Raw genomic sequence first — 17,248 nt, forward strand, 5'->3', positions numbered from 1 at the left:
GGACCCGCCACTGTATACCTGTTCAGTGAACCCACCACTGCATACCTGTGCTGTGAACCCACCACTGCATACCTGTTCTGTGAACCCACCACTGCATACCTGTTCAGTGAACCCACCACTGCATACCTGTTGTGTTCAGTGAACCCGCCACTGCATACCTGTTCTGTTCAGTGGACCCGCCACTGTATACCTGTTTAGTGACCCCGCCACTGCATACCTGTTGTGTTCAGTGAACCTGCCACTGCATACCTGTTCTGTGAACCCGCCACTGTATACCTGTTCTGTTTAGTGAACCCGCCACTGCATACCTGTTCTGTTCAGTGGACCCACCACTGCATACCTGTTCTGTTCAGTGGACCCGCCACTGTATACCTGTTTAGTGAACCCGCCACTGCATACCTGTTCTGTTCAGTGGACCCGCCACTGTATACCTGTTCAGTGAACCCGCCACTGCATACCTGTTCTGTTCAGTGGACCCGCCACTGTATACCTGTTCAGTGAACCCACCACTGCATACCTGTTGTGTTCAGTGAACCTGCCACTGCATACCTGTTCTGTGAACCCGCCACTGTATACCTGTTCTGTTTAGTGAACCCGCCACTGTATACCTGTTCTGTTTAGTGAACCCGCCACTGCATACCTGTTCTGTTCAGTGGACCCGCCACTGTATACCTGTTCAGTGAACCCGCCACTGCATACCTGTTGTGTTCAGTGAACCTGCCACTGCATACCTGTTCTGTGAACCCGCCACTGTATACCTGTTCTGTTTAGTGAACCCGCCACTGCATACCTGTTCTGTTCAGTGGACCCGCCACTGTATACCTGTTCAGTGAACCCGCCACTGCATACCTGTTGTGTTCAGTGAACCTGCCACTGCATACCTGTTGTGTTCAGTGAACCTGCCACTGCATACCTGTTCTGTGAACCCGCCACTGTATACCTGTTCTGTTCAGTGAACCCACCGCATCAGTGCGCATACCTGTGCAGTTAAGTGAACCCACCTACCTACGTGAGTGCACGCAGTGTGATATACCACTCCGTGCATACCCGATATGGACAAAACAGGTAGAGGAAGAGGTAGTGCCAGAGCCAGAGGAAGGCCACCCGGCAGGTCTGCGCGAGGTCGTGTAAATGTAATTTCGTGTGGACCTGGCCCACAGTACAGTGCTCGGAAGAAGGCACGTCCCATCACCTCCCAAGATTGTCAGGACGTGGTTGAGTATTTAGCGACACAGAACACCTCATCTTGCTCAGCCACCAGCGCTACTACTAGCACCACTTCCGCTGCATTTGACACTTCGCAAGAATTATTTAGTGGTGAAATCACTGATGCACAGCCATTGTTGTTACAGCCAGATGAATTTTCACCAGCTCATATGTCTGAGTTACGCGGCAACACTATGGATGTAACGTGTCAGGAGGATGAAGGACCTACTGATGGTGCAAGTTTGGATTTGTCTGAGGCAAGCGAAGCTGGGCAGGATGACTACGATGATGACGGTAATAGGGATCCTCTGTATGTTCCCAATAGAGGAGATGAAGAGGGGGACAGTTCAGAGGGGGAGTCAGAGAGTAGTAGGAGGAGAGAAGTTGCTGAAAGAAGCTGGGGCAGCTCTTCGTCAGAAACAGCTGGTGGCAGAGTCCGGCACCATGTATCGCCACCTATGTACAGCCAGCCAACTTGCCCTTCAGCATCAGCTGCTGAGGTCCCCATAGTGCCCACATCCCAGGGTGGCTCAGCGGTGTGAAAATTTTTTAATGTGTGTGCCTCAGATCGGACCAAAGCCATCTGTTCGCTCTGCCAACAAAAATTGAGCCGTGGAAAGGCCAACACTCACGTAGGGACAAGTGCCTTACGAAGGCACCTGGAGAAAAGGCACAAACAGCAATGGGATGGCCACCTGAGCAAAAGCAGCAGCAGCACACAAAAGCAAAGCCACCCTCCTTCTCCTCTTCCTCCTCCATCAGGTGCATTATCTGCTTCTGCCGCTTTCTCCCTTCCACCTTCACAGGCACCCTCCTCCACTCCGCCTCTGCCCTTGAGCGGTTCCTGCTCCTCTGCCCACAGCAGCAGTCAGGTGTCCGTGAAGGAAATGTTTGAGCGGAAGAAGCCAATTTCGGCCAGTCACCCCCTTGCCCGGCGTCTGACAGCTGGCGTGGCGGAACTGTTAGCTCGGCAGCTGTTACCATACCGGCTGGTGGACTCTGAGGCCTTCCGTAAATTTGTGGCCATCGGAACACCGCAGTGGAAGATGCCAGGCCGCACTTATTTTTCGAGAAAGGCCATACCCCAACTGCACCGTGAAGTTGAGAGGCAAGTGGTGTCATCTCTTGCGAAGAGCGTTGGGTCAAGGGTACACCTGACCACGGATGCCTGGTCTGCCAAGCACGGGCAGGGCCGCTACATTACCTACACAGCCCATTGGGTGAACCTGGTTGTGAACGATGGCAAGCAGGGCGCAGCGGACCAAATTGTGACACCTCCACGGCTTGCAGGCAGGCCTCCTGCCACCTCCTCTCCTCCTGCTACATGCTCTTCGCTGTCCTCCTCCTCCTTGGCTGAGTGGCAGTTCTCCTCTCCAGCTACACAGCCCCAGCTCCGCAGGGCCTATGCTGCATGCCAGGTAAGACGGTGTCACGCCATCTTAGACATGTCTTGTCTCAAAGCGGAGAGTCACACTGGAGCAGCTCTCCTTCCTGGCTGCTCTTAAGAAACAGGTGGATGAGTGGCTGACCCCGCACCACCTGGAGATAGGCAATGTGGTGTGCGACAACGGCAGCAATCTGCTTGCCGCTTTGCATATGGGGAAGCTGACACACATACCCTGCATGGCACATGTCATGAATCTAGTGGTTCAAAGATTTGTGGCAAAGTACCCTGGCTTAGCGAATGTCCTGAAGCAGGCCAGGAAGTTCTGTGGGCATTTGAGGCGGTCTTACACAGCCATGGCACGCTTTGCGGAAATTCAGTGCAAAAACAACATGCCGGTGAGACGCCTCATTTGCGATAGCCCGACTCGCTGGAACTCGACCCTGCTCATGTTCTCCCGCCTGCTAGAACAGAAGAAAGCCGTGACCCACTACCTCTACAACTACAGTAGAATGAAACAGTCTGGGAAGATGGGGATGTTCTGGCCCGACAACTGGACACTGATGAAAAATGCATGCAGGCTCATGCGGCCGTTTGAGGAGGTGACCAACCTAGTGAGCCGCAGTGAGGGCACCATCAGCGACTTAATTCCCTACGCTTACTTCTTGGAGCGTGCTGTGCGTAGAGTGGCGGATGAAGCTGTAAATGAGCGTGACCAGGAACCGTTATGGCAGGAACAGGCATGGGACCAATTTTCATCAGACCCAGCTGTTTCCTTAACACCTGCGGCAGCACAGGAAGGGGAGGAGGAGGAAGAAGAGAAGTCGTGTGCAGAAGACGAGTCAGACTCAGAGGATGATGAGCAAGGTGTTTTGTTTGGGGGAGGAGGAGGAGGAGGAGGAGGAGGGGACAGCGGCAGGAGAACAACCTCAGCAGGCATCGCAAGGGGCTTGTGCTGCTCAACCTTCCCGTGGTATTCTTCGCGGCTGGGGGGAGGAGGTTGACTTACCTGACGTCACTGAGGAAGAGCAAGAGGAGATGGAGGGTACTGGATCCGACTTTGTGCAGATGTCGTCTTTTATGCTATCCTGCCTGTTGAGGGACCCCCGTATAAAAAACCTCAAGGGGAATGACCTGTACTGGGTGGCCACACTACTAGACCCTCGGTACAGGCACAAAGTGGCGGACCTGTTACCAACTCACCGGAAGGTGGAAAGGATGCAGCACATGCAGAACCAGCTGTCAACTATGCTTTACAATGCCTTTAAGGGTGATGTGACGGCACAACGCCAGCAAGGTACCACTGCCACTAATCCTCCTCCCGTGTCCACGCAGTCAAAGAGAGGACGCTCCAGCGATCTCATGGTGATGTCGGACATGCGGACGTTCTTTAGTCCAACGCCTCGCCGTAGCCCTTCCGGATCCACCCTCCACCAACGCCTGGAACGGCAGGTAGCCGACTACCTGGCCTTAAGTGTGGATGTAGACACTGCTGTGAACAGCGATGAGGAACCCTTGAACTACTGGGTGCGCAGGCTTGACCTGTGGCCAGAGCTGTCCCAATTTGCCATCCAACTTCTCTCCTGCCCTGCCGCAAGCGTCCTGTCAGAAAGGACCTTCAGCGCAGCTGGAGGCATTGTCACAGAGAAGAGAAGTCGCCTAAGTCACAAAAGTGTTAAGTACCTCACCTTTATCAAAATTAATGAGGCATGGATCCCGGAGGGCTGCTGCCCGCCCCAAGACTAAGTCAGTCCCCGCACACACAGCATCTCTGCCTGCACGCCGTGTGACTGGCTGCCTGCCCCGCCCCAAGAAGACTAAGTCGCTCCCAGTCCCTCCACACAGCATGTCTGCCTGCAGGCCGCTTGACTACCTTCTCCGCCACCACCAACAGGGTCCGGGACTCCAGGCGGATTGCTGAATTTTTTAGGCCGCTGCTAGCAGCGGCCGCTGTAATAATTTTTCTGGTGCGTGTACATGACTGCCTAATTTTTCTGGCTGCACTGCGGGCAGCTGCTGCAACAACAAAAGAAAAGGCATGTACATGCGCCCATTCCCCTTCGTGATCATTACCTTGCCGTGGTGAAGGGGCTTGCGTATCACAATGAAGCAATGACCGGCGCCTAGATGAGTGTCTCGGGGGGCACACCCACGATAATAAGGTCGTTGCCTCATTGTGGTCAGACCAAATTTGATCAGCTGGACAGTCACTGTTCTGTCATTCAGCTACATCAGCCAGGCGACCACATGGGCTGTAAAGCCACCAAAACCTGCACTCTCGCCATGGTGCGCACCAGTCCAGCACGGCCGTCACTACACAAACAGCTGTTTGCGGTGCGTTACACGGTGAGTTTGGTGTGTCAGTGTGAAGCAGTACCTTAATTACACTACCTGATTGATGTATACACATGCAAGATGTTTGAAAGCACTTTAGGCCTGTCATTTAGCATTCAATGTGATTTCTGCCCTTAAAACGCTGCTTTGCGTCAAATCCAGATTTTCCCCCGGGACTTTTGGCATATATCCCACTCCGCCATGCCCCCCTCCAGGTGTTAGACCCCTTGAAACATCTTTTCCATCACTTTTGTGGCCAGCATAATTTTTTTTTTTTTTCAAAGTTCGCCTCCCCATTGAAGTCTATTGCGGTTCGCGAACTTTAACGCGACCCGAACCTTCCGCGGAAGTTCGCGAACCAGGTTCGCGAACCTAAAATCGGAGGTTCGGCCCAACTCTAGTGAGAACCCACCTCACTGCATCTTAAGTACCTTTACTGTTGAGTGAACCCAGCTCACTGCATCTAACTACCCAGTACCTGTTGTGTTTACTTAACCCACCTCATCACTGCATATACCTAGCCTTGTGTTGAGTGAACCCAGCACACTGCATCTAATTACCTGTTGTGTTGAGTGTGAACCCACCTGGCCACCTCACTGCATCTAACTACCTGTTGTGTTGAGTGAGAACCCACCTCACTGCATCTTAAGTACCTTTACTGTTGAGTGAACCCAGCTCACTGCATCTAACTACCTGTTGTGTTGAGTGTGAACCCACCTGGCCACCTCACTGCATCTAACTACCTGTTGTGTTGAGTGAGAACCCACCTCACTGCATCTTAAGTACCTTTACTGTTGAGTGAACCCAGCTCACTGCATCTAACTACCCAGTACCTGTTGTGTTTACTTAACCCACCTCATCACTGCATATACCTAGCCTTGTGTTGAGTGAACCCAGCTCACTGCATCTAACTACCTGTTGTGTTGAGTGTGAACCCACCTGGCCACCTCACTGCATCTAACTACCTGTTGTGTTGAGTGAGAACCCACCTCACTGCATATAGCCAGCATACCCCCGAGATGGACAAAATGGACAAACCAGGTAGAGGAAGAGGTAGAGGCAGACCCAGAGGAAGGCCACCAGGCACCGGCAGGTCTGTGGCTGTGCGAGGTGGTGTTGCTGTGATTTCATGCGGACCTGCCCCAAAATACAGTGCTCAGAAGAAGGCACGTGCCATCACTTCCCAAAATCGTGAGGAGGTGATTGAGTATTTAACACAGAACACCTCATCTCCCGCAGCCACCAGCGCTACAACACGCACCACATCCGCTGCATTTGACACTTCGCAGGAGTTATTTGGTGGTGGTGGTGAAATCACTGATTCCCAGCCACTACTGCAACAACAACAAGAAGGCGCAGGTACACCACCTCATACGTCTGAGTTAGGTGGCGATAGTATGGACGTAACGTGTGTGGATGGGGATGATGGTGGACCACCTGAAGTTGGTGCACTTGAGGAGGTGTCTGAGGAAAGCGCAGCTGGCCAGGAGGATTATGATGACGATTATACGGATACCACATATGTTCCCGGTAGAGGAGATGACCAGGGGGACAGTTCAGAGGAGGAGTCAGAGAGGAGTAGGAGGAGACGACTCCATGATAGAAGCAGAGGGAGCTCGTCCTCAGAAACAGCTGGGGGCAGTGTCCGGTGCCATGTATCGCCAGCTATGGCCAGGGAGCACACATGCCCTTCAACGTCAGCTGCTGCTGATGCCACAGTAGCGCCATCACCCCAGGGGGGCTCAGCGGTTTGGAAATTTTTTCACGTGTGTGTCTCAGATCGGAGCAAAGCCATCTGTTGTCTCTGCCAGCAAAAATTGAGCCGTGGAAAGGCCAACTGTCACGTAGGGACAAGTGCTTTACGAAGGCACCTGGAGAGAAGGCACAAACAGCTATGGCAAGAACACCTGAGGAAAAGAAGCACCCCTCAAAAGACAAGCAGCGGAGAACAACCGTGGCAGCCGTCACAGGGGGCTTCTGCTGCTCCACGTTCCCATGGTATTGTTCGTGGCTGGGGGGAGGAAGAATGGATACACTTTTAAACAATTTAAAAATACAACCATCTAAACTTTCAAACAATTTAAAAATACAACCATCTAAACTTTCAAACAATTTAAAAATACAACCATCTAAACTTTCAAACAATTTAAAAATACAACCATCTATCATTTTCAAAAAATTTAAAAAAAGGGCAAAAAAACTTGCCCTCCGTAAAACATTCTTGGCAAATGCTTTCGACTTGGTTTGTCTTCCGCTGGCTCAAGGGTCCATCTGACCACAGATGCCTGGTCTGCAAAGCACGGTCAGGGCAGCTACAGCATGGGTCTCAGCAGGCTCCCACTTCGGGCCGCAATCCAACCTTCATTCCCCGCGGTGACAATGGCAGACTTGCCCTCCATAACGGATTCCCGTTAAAGGATTTAAAGTTAATTCATTTCAAATACACAGCAGGGCCTCGAAAGTCCGCCTCCTGTATTGTTATTTTCCGCCTTTCCGGAGAGACTGACTGGTCACACTGGAGTGTGCTACCTACTGGCTACCGCCGCCGCCCGCCTCAATTTGCCTGTGCTGCAGACAGTGAAGTCTCCCTGCCTGGCAGTGGCAGCATGCAGCACACCGAATCGGTGAGTGACCCTCACCCTGTGTGCACAGTGACGCCAGCCCTGCCACTTGCATGACGTGCCGCCCACGCCCACCCACCATGCCGGACTTCCGAGTCCGAGGTGAGCTCTGCCGCCTACTAGGCCTCTGTGAGGCTGTCTTGGCTGCACCGCTGCGCTGCCTCCGCTCCGCCTGCAGAATCCGGGACCGGAAGTGACTGGAGGAGTCACGCTGCCTACCGCCCGCTGCCCGCCATCACCATGATAGTCACGGTCACTGAGTGCTGCCGTGACCGTGACAATGATGAGCACGCCGTTGCCCCCCGGCCTTGCCCGCCAGCGAGAGATGGAGGAGCAAGCTCGCTGCCCTCTGCCCGCCAGCGCAAGATGGATGCTGGCTCGTGCCCGACGCCTGGCCTGCCCTCCGCCATCGTCGTCGCCGGACCCCACCATCCCCGGTGAGTCACTATGCTGCGGCTGCCCCAGGCTCTGGCTCTGGCCTCTGGCTGCTCTTCACGGTCGGGTCGGATTCCTTTTTTGTATGTTCTAATGTTATGTAGTCAGACTGACACTGACTGGTGGTATATTTATTTGGAATGTGGTAGTAGACTGCAGGGCCAGTTCTAGCTACAATGGGGCCCCTGGGCAAAAGTAACCTGCCCCCCCTCCCCCCCCCCCGACACCTACCCCGGCAACAACCCCCCCCTCCAGACCCTGAGACAAGTCAGGAGGAGACCTAGCAGGGCCCGGCAGCACTTACAGGCTCTGGAGCATTTGCTAAAGCACTGCCCCCCTCCCCTAAGTATTATAGCCAAATGAACCCCTAATTACCCCCTACCAATATTTTAGCTATATGTGCCCCTAATAACCATCCCTCCAGAACAGTATTATAGCCTTATGCACCCCTAATTACCCCCCCTCCCAATATTATAGCCATAAGTGCCCCTAATGATCACCCCTCCTCCCAGTATGATAGCCATATGTGTCCCTAACAAACAATGATAATTATATGTGCCCCTAGTGTCCACTCCCCTTCCCCCAATATGATAGCCATATGTGCTCTTAATGCCCCCCTCCCCACAATATGATAGACATATGTGCTCCTAATGCCCCCCCTCCCCCAATATGATAGCCGTATGTGCTCCTAATGCCCCCCTCCCTCAATATGATAGCCGTATGTGCTCCTAATGCCCCCCTCCCCACAATATGATAGCCGTATGTGCTCCTAATGCCCCCCCTCCCCCAATATTATAGCCGTATGTGCGAGGGGGGCCTGGGGCCCGGGGGGGGGGGCTCCTTCACAATCTTTGCCTCAGGCAGCAGAAAGTCCAGGACCGGCCCTGATGCCTACCTGCTGCCCTCCTTGGATGTGTAGTGGTAGCCGTTTCTCAGGCTCCACACCGGATTCCATCCCTCATTCCCCGGCCATTACCCGGGGTCACAAATGACAGACTTGCCCGCCTCCATATGATTCTCGTGAAAGGAATGTGGTGTCATCTTTGCCCGCCATAACTGGTTCTCGTTAAAGGATTTAAAGTACATTCATTTCAAATACACAGCAGGGCCTCGAAAGTCCGCCTCCTGTATTGTTATTTTTGGTCACTACCTCGGGGCGGGCGTGCATGCCTACCTGCTGCCCTCCTTGGATGTGTAGAGGTAGCCGTTTCTCAGGCTCCACACCGGATTCCATCCCTCATTCCCCGCCATTACCCGGGGTCACAAATGACAGACTTGCCCGCCTCCATATGATTCTCGTGAAAGGAATGTGGTGTCATCTTTGCCCGCCATAACTGGTTCTCGTTAAAGGATTTAAAGTACATTCATTTCAAATACACAGCAGGGCCTCGAAAGTCCTCCTCCTGTATTGTTATTTTTGGTCACTACCTCGGGGCGGGCGGGCGTGCATGCCTGCCCGCTGCCCTCCTTGGATGTGTAGTGGTAGCCGTTGCTCAGGCTCCACACCGGATTCAAACCTCTCATTACCCGGGGTCACAATGGCAGACTTGCCCACCTCCACAGGATTCTCATTGTAGCGGTACTGAACAAGTACACAGCAAGTAGAAAATGTAAATTAAAAACAAAACGTGAGCTTTTTAACAATGCCATGGAAAGTTGAGAAGGAAGTCACACATTACCTGACATCACTGAGTGAGGAAGAGCAATCACGCCATGTTGCGCAGTAGTCCAGCATGGCCGTCACTACACAAACAGCTGTTTGCGGTGCGTTACACAGTGAGTTTGGTGTGTCAGTGTGAAGCAGTACTCTAATTACACTCCCTGTTTGATGTATACACATGCAAGATGTTTGAAAGCACGTTAGGCCTGCAATTTAGCATTCAATGTGATTTCTGCCCTTAAAACGCTGCTTTGCGTCACATCCAGATTTTTCACCGGGACTTTTGGCATGTATCCCACTCCGCCATGCCCCCCTCCAGGTGTTAGACCCCTTGAAACATCTTTTCCATCACTTTTGTGGCCAGCATAATTTTTTCTATTTTTCAAAGTTCGCCTCCCCATTGAAGTCTATTGCGGTTCGCGAACTTTTCCGCGAACCGAACCTTCTGCGGAAGTTCGCGAACCCGGTTCGCGAACCGAAAATCGGAGGTTCGCGACATCTCTATAGGTCAGTCATATGGGCATACAACCTGACCGATAGTCATTGACCAGACAAGTCTGACATAGGTGATAAGGTAGTGGAGAGGGAGGTTAGTGTTAGGTGATAAGGTAGTGGGGAAGGAGGTTAGTGTTAGGTGATAAGGTAGTGGGGAGGAAGGTTAGTGTTAGGTAATAATAAGTTAGTGGGGAGGGAGGTTAGTGTTAGGTGATAAGGTAGTGGAGAAGGAGGTTAGTGTTAGGTGATAAGGTAGTGGGGAAGGAGGTTAGTGTTGGATGATAAGTTAATGAGGAGAGAGGTTAGTGTTAGGTGATAAGGTAGTGGAGAGGGAGGTTAGTGTTAGGTGATAAGGTAGTGGGGAGAGAGGTTAGTGTTAGGTGTGTAGAAGGGGGATTCGTGTGAAACATGGAGGGGTGATTAGTGTGAAACATGGAGGGGTGATTAGTGTTATGCGTGGAGAGGGAGGTTAGTGTTAGGCAATACAGCAGCCAGGAGGGAGGTTACTCTTAGGCATGGAGGAGCAGGGCTGCTCATCCGGATTCCGGATATCCGGGTAACCCGGTTATCCAAACTTTTTTCAGCTATCCGACCGGATTTGGATTCCGGATATGTGGGCCCAAATCCGGATAGCTATCTGCAGATATTTGGGCGCATACCGCGGATATCTGAAATACTGTAACTAAGGAGATGATGTCCTGGAGCCAATCAGAGGCCTCCCAGCCTAAGCCCTGGCACCCAATCACAGAAAGGAACACTGGCCAGCCCCCCTGTATAATAAGGAGGCCTGCCATGATGAGACAGATCGTCCTAGCTGCTGAATGCTCACTGAGAGACATGCTCCAGTGCTGGTGGCCTACAAAGGGCTGTACACAGTTATAAACCTAAAGCTGTCCAGTGATTAACCCCTTCACTACTATCACTACAGTATGGTTAAATCGTTAACCTTTTCGGGACCATGTGCATGAGATCCTACGCCGCACTTGTGGCTGTTCTAGCCTGATGCGGCGTAGGATCTACGCCGGCCCGAAATTTCCGCTCCCGACGCGATCGTGCGCACCCGGAGGGGGAGATCAAGCTGTCATATGACAGCCGACATCTCCCCCGAGTGATCAGCAGCCATCGCGTATGGCTGCTGATCACACGATCACTACGATCGCCGTCGGATCGTAGTGATCTGTTTGACAGCTGCGGCGGCAGGGGGGGAAAGAAGAGGATCCACTCACCTCCCTGCCGTTCCAGCGACGATCGGCGCCCCCCTCCGCTCTGGCCGGCATCTCCGCTTCATCTGACGTCAGCGCCGGGTCCCGGCTTGATGACGTCATCAAGCCGCGACCCGGAACTGCTCGTCAGATGAAGCGGAGATGCCGGCCGGAGAAGAGGGTCCCGTGCGGCTCATCGCTGGAGCCTGGAAGGTAAGTGAAGGCTGCTGGCAGAAGGGGGGGCCCAGGCCACCAAGGGGGGACACAATGCCCGGCAGCCACACACGGGATCCGGCCGCCTGACCCCCCCAAACGCGCGCACCCCCTTCCCGCCAAAAATGCCTGGTCCTTAAGGGGGGGTAGGTGGCCGGTCCCGAAAAGGTTAATTAGCTTGATTGTTGTCATAGACTAGTGTGACAGTTAGAGTGTGTGCTCCAGTGCTGCTAGCCTAGGGCTGTACACAGTGATAAGCTGTTCAGTGATTAACCCCTTCACTATCACTACAGTATTGTTAAATCGTTAATTATCTTGATTGATGTTATAGTGTGGCAGTTAGAGTGTGTGCTACAGTGCTGCTAGCCTAGCAAGGGCTGTACACAGTGATAAACCAAAAGCTGTTCAGTGATTAACCCCTTCACTATCACTACACTATTGTTAAATCATTAATTAGCTTGATGTCATTTTTGTGACAGTCAGTGTGTGCTGCATGCAGCTGCTATGTGTCTGTGTGTGTGCTGTGCATAGACCAGGCTAGCTGCTGCCTTCTGGCCAGCTATTAGCCTTAGGTATAGGTTATTTTAGGGATTAGGGGATAAGATTACTGTGTTATTGTGTATTTAGTACTGTAGTACAGCAGTCAGTGCTAGTAGTTGTTAGAGTAGTAGTACCACTGTGTTAGCTTTCTACAGAACAGCTGTGCCTTGAGCAGTGCCAGTGTGACAGTTAGTGTGCACTAGTGTCTTCTCCTCTGCTGTCTGACTGTCACTCGGCACTTGCCACGTGTCACTTGCTAAGTGTCACGTGGCACTTGTCACGTGGCACTTGCCACATGTCACTTGGCGCATGGCATGTGGCACTTGCCACATTTCACGTGGGACTTGCCAAGTGTCTCGTGGCACTTGGCATGTGTCACTTGGCACGTGTCACTTGCCAAGTGTCACTTGGCACGTGTCACATGGCACTTGCCAAGTGTCACATGGCACGTGTCTCGTGACACTTTGCACATGTCACTTGCCATGTGTCACGTGACACTTGGCAAGTGACATGTGCCAGGTGCCACGTGACATGTGCCAAGTGCCACTTGCCAAGTGCCACGTGACACTTGGCAAGTGCCACGTGCCACGTCCGGCATGCTCCTGGCACACGTTACACCTGCTGCTGCTGCATTGCCCTAGTCCTTCTGCCTGTGCAGCTCCCACCGCCAGGCCAGGGTGCCACAGGCCACTGATACCACCTATATTTAACCCAAAACACAATTGCTGCATAATTTTTTGGAGGTGTCTTGGCTGAAAACTGTCATGTCCCAGTTGTGCGGTTGGACTTTGGACACAATGTGGGCTGCACAACCGCTGTCTGGAATCTAGGCCTAATATTAACTGACAGCCATTTTTTTTATTTTTTGGGGGGATTTGAAGTCCCCACATCATCAATTAGTATTCCGCTTTGCAAAATAATGATGATACATGCCTTATTTACCCTAAAAACCCTTTTTAAAGCAATTTAAAGTGCACTTCCGGTTTTTCGATCCAGATATCGGAATCCGTCCGGATACCCCGGATACTGAGGTCAGATATCCGATTCGGATGCGGATTGGAAAATTTTGAACTCGGATATCTGACCCGGATCGGATATCTGGGTATCCGGATCCGGATCCAATCCAGATTTTGAAAAGGGGTAACCGAGCAGCACTGTGGAGGAGGGTTAATATTAGGCCTGGGTAAGGGGGATTGCTGCTTGCAAGAATCAGGGACTTTATACCCAGAATAATAATGCAGGCAGGTGTAGATGACATGCACCCTTCTGGTTCCCTGATTCCTGTGAGTGTCCTTCAGTGATAGGTTCTCTTTAAAGTGTATTTGCAGACAGGAATGATTGTAGAATAAGCAGAGAGTTGGCCTGGAAATGGAGCGTGTGGCTCTTTACACTGCGGTCACATTCAGAGCCTGGTAGTTCCGTACTTGGAAATGTACACTGAAATGTTTCAGCTTCAGATTTGCATCCGAGCTGTGAGCATGATTTACATTGCAACATGGAGTCACTGCTTTTACATATCCATAGTGCAGAACTGAAGCCACTAAGCTATGCTCGAATACCTTAAAGGGGAAAGCATTAGGGTTTTAATCCATCATCAATGATATCTTATTTTATGAATGTACAAGACTACAGATTAAGATAATATATTTTAACTGTAAAAAGCATTTATTTAAAAAAAATAAAATACAACATTTATTTTGCACTTTTTCCCTGGTGGACTCAAAGCACAACAGCTGCAGCCACTAGGACGCGCTCTATTGGCAGTAGCAGTGTGATGGAGTCTTGCCCAAGGTCTTTTTACTAAATAGGTGCTGGCTTACTGAACAGAAAGAGCCGAGATCCGAACCCTGGTCTCTTTTGTCAGAGGCAGAGCCGTACCTCCCAACTTTTTAAGATAAGAATGAGGGACGCTTAAGCCACGCCCCTGCCAAACCCCTAATCATGCCCCCAGCTGCACCCAAACGAGGGACAGTTCCGAGCTATGGTAGAGCCTGTAATCAATATATGATCCAGCCACTCCATGTAATGGTTCATCAGCAAGCCATCATTCTCAGTTTGTAAAGTCTGCAGAATATTCAAATAAAAAACACACAGCATTTGCTGCATGCCCAGTGCCATTTCCTGTACCCCTGGGAACATTCTACAGATATGTGTCTGAGTCTGACTTATATAGCTTCCAAGTTTACCATTTTTTTTTCTCTGAATGTAACAGCACCACTCTTTACCAAGACCTTTTTCAAGCATCCACAGTCAAGTGTACAGAAGGGGAGTGCATCAGGGTATAAGAAAATGCTCAGCTGTAGTAGATAATGACCAGCCTGGGACAAAGGTGGCACTACTGCATGGACAGCACAGCAGAGGCGGAACAGGAGGGGGGGGGGGGCATGAGCTATTCAAATTGGGGAGCTGCTGATTAACAATCGATGCACACAAAAGTTTTGGTTCAAATTTAAAGCTAATTTGGTTATTAGCTGGAATATTTGCTTATTGCAGGGCAGAGCAGGGACAAGGTCCTCCAGCACCCAAGGCTGAGACACCAATGTGCGCCCCTCCATCCCTCCCACCCCAGCCGTCACACATTGATTGCTATTAGACTAAGAGGGCCCCAGGGCACCCAACCACCCAACACCTTAATCTCTAGTTATCTGGCTTGCAGTCTCTGCTATGTATCCCCTTTTCTTATTTCTTTCTGCTTCATTTACAATTAGGAATGACAGCTGAATGAATTGTGCGCCCCCTCCTACACTGCGCCCTGAGGCTGGAGCCTCTACAGCCTATGCCTCGGCCCGGCCCTGTTGCAGGACATTCGGTTAACACTACCTCCTATTAAAATAAAAAAATAAATAAAATAAACCCTTCAAGGAGGCTTGTATCCCAAAAAAATTTGTGACTGGGATATATAAGGCCTCTTGCAAACTACATGCGATTCCAATTTTTTATATGATCTGATTTTTGATTTTGATTAAAAAAAGAGTACTGCTACGTTTTTTTTAATCGGTATAAAAAAAAACGGATCTTATAAAAAATCGGAATTGCATGTAGTGTGCAAGAGGCCCAAGGCCCGGTTCACACTGCAACGCTAATGCAGCAGATGCAGAAACAGCGCGATAAGCCTATTCACTCAGAATGTGCTTGTATCCGCGCTGCGCCATTCGCATGCCTGCCATTTTGCATCCGTTCTGTTCGGGTCACCAGTGGTCTGCTTTATCCGCTGTACCGTCCAGAGCTGTTCCTCCGCTCGTCCTGAAACTGATAGGAGCCTGGCAGAAGCATGGAGCACCCATTATATTGGAGTTCTACCTAGCAACAGGGAGGATTCTCATACGTCCACCTTCAACCAATGAGAATTTTCCCTGTAAGGCCTTGTTCACATTGCGTTCCGATCGCGTTAACATTCGCGTTGGGCGTTTTTTAATGCAAATTTTTTTTTGCGATTCCCACCACTTGGGTTTTGCGTTTTTGTTCAAAATGCTTTTGTAAGTGCTTTTTCAGAGCGTTCTTTTCATTCGCTCCTTGACGCAAGTCAGGAAGTGACCCGGAAAAAAATAAAAACTATGTATTCATTCTTAAAAACGCGAACACAATGGCTGCACAAGGCGATTTTGTGAGCGTTTCACCTTTTTCCTATACCTTCCATTGAGGCGGAATTGCCTCAAAAAAGGTACAGGCACCGCTTTGCTGAGCGTATCAAAAACGAACCACTCAGATGTGAATTCTCTCATAGGGAATCATTGCACAAGCGTTTTAGGGTGATTTTGAAAATCGCCTGCGCCTGAAAAAAGAGCAGAAACGCCCTTAGTGTGAACGAGCCCTTAAAGTGAACCCGAGGTGAAAATAAACTAATGAGGTAAAGAATTGTATTTATCCTCCTACTCCTAAAAATAACTCCTTTTTTTTAGCTATTCCATTATTTTATTTTGTATTTAAACATTTAAAAAGTAGATTAAATGTTTTGCTGTCTCTGCTCAGTTGCAGCCTATTAAGTGTCCCTAAATGAAAATGCATAAACGATTGACCTTTTCCTATCTCCCTCTGATCTCAGAAGCTGTATTCTACCAGGAAAACTTTTATGTCTGTAATCTGCTTATCAGAGACGTTTGCTATATTCCCGGCAAGCTACCCACAAGACAGAAGCTGTCACTTCCAAGCCTAGAAATTAACTCTTTCAGGCAGTAAAATAAAACAGCCTGGTTATTAATGTTTTGCCATGGGGTAACAATCACCCCTGCGACCTCTGCCATCGCCCAGAGGCTTTGGGGGCCCCGCCCTTTCCCAATCGCACATGCAGCCAAGTGGCAAACTCCCCCCTCCCCCCATTTGCTCACAAAACCCATCCCTACCACCTTCTCCCAGCATGCAGAGTAGCAGGAGCATCTGTCATTTTTTCCTGCTTCCAGATGCTGTTTCATGGCAAAACACTCTCTGCTGCCATTTGCCGTCTCCCGATCACGTGACCCTCATGGTGTTTGGGGACCAAGTGGGGCCCCATGCTGTCATTTTTGCAGGGGGCCCTATTAAGTCTAATTACACCACTGTGTTTTGCACTGCGCATACACATGTTTATGTCATCATGTCACATCGGGTACAGTTTAAAGCAGGATTTCCATTGGTGTTTGCAAAGCAATGGGGTGCCCCATACTTCTGCTGGGCTCTGAACTGCTTCACCCCTGCAGTGGACCAAATGGCAGCGTTTCACATGTGGCAATTCGTCTAGTGTCAACGGATGCTGCCTGTTCCCATAGGCTTCTATTATGTCTGATTTGCTGCGTTTGCGATCACAGACAAATGATCAAGGGTGTGGCAGGGGCGTGTCTTAAATGTCCCTCTTTCTCATCTCATAGAATGCGTTCACACTGTCAATTGAAAAGTGAATGCAAGGACCAGATTGCAAACACAAAATAATTTTGTGTTTGCGATCTAGTCCTTGCATTCACTTTTCAATTGACAGTGTGAACGCATTCTATGAGATGAGAAAGAGGGACATTTAAGACACGCCCCTGCCACACCCCACCACACCTATAGTCACGCATACCATAGAGGTGTCAAAAGAAAAATATGTTATTTTATAATTCAACCCACACCGGTCCTTTCTATCCTGGTTCATTTTCCTTCATAGTAACTTTTTAAAATTAGTAATATATCAATTTAAAGGATAAGA

This window comes from Hyperolius riggenbachi, chromosome 4 (assembly GCF_040937935.1).
Source record: "Hyperolius riggenbachi isolate aHypRig1 chromosome 4, aHypRig1.pri, whole genome shotgun sequence".
In the NCBI taxonomy this organism is placed as follows: domain Eukaryota; kingdom Metazoa; phylum Chordata; class Amphibia; order Anura; family Hyperoliidae; genus Hyperolius; species Hyperolius riggenbachi.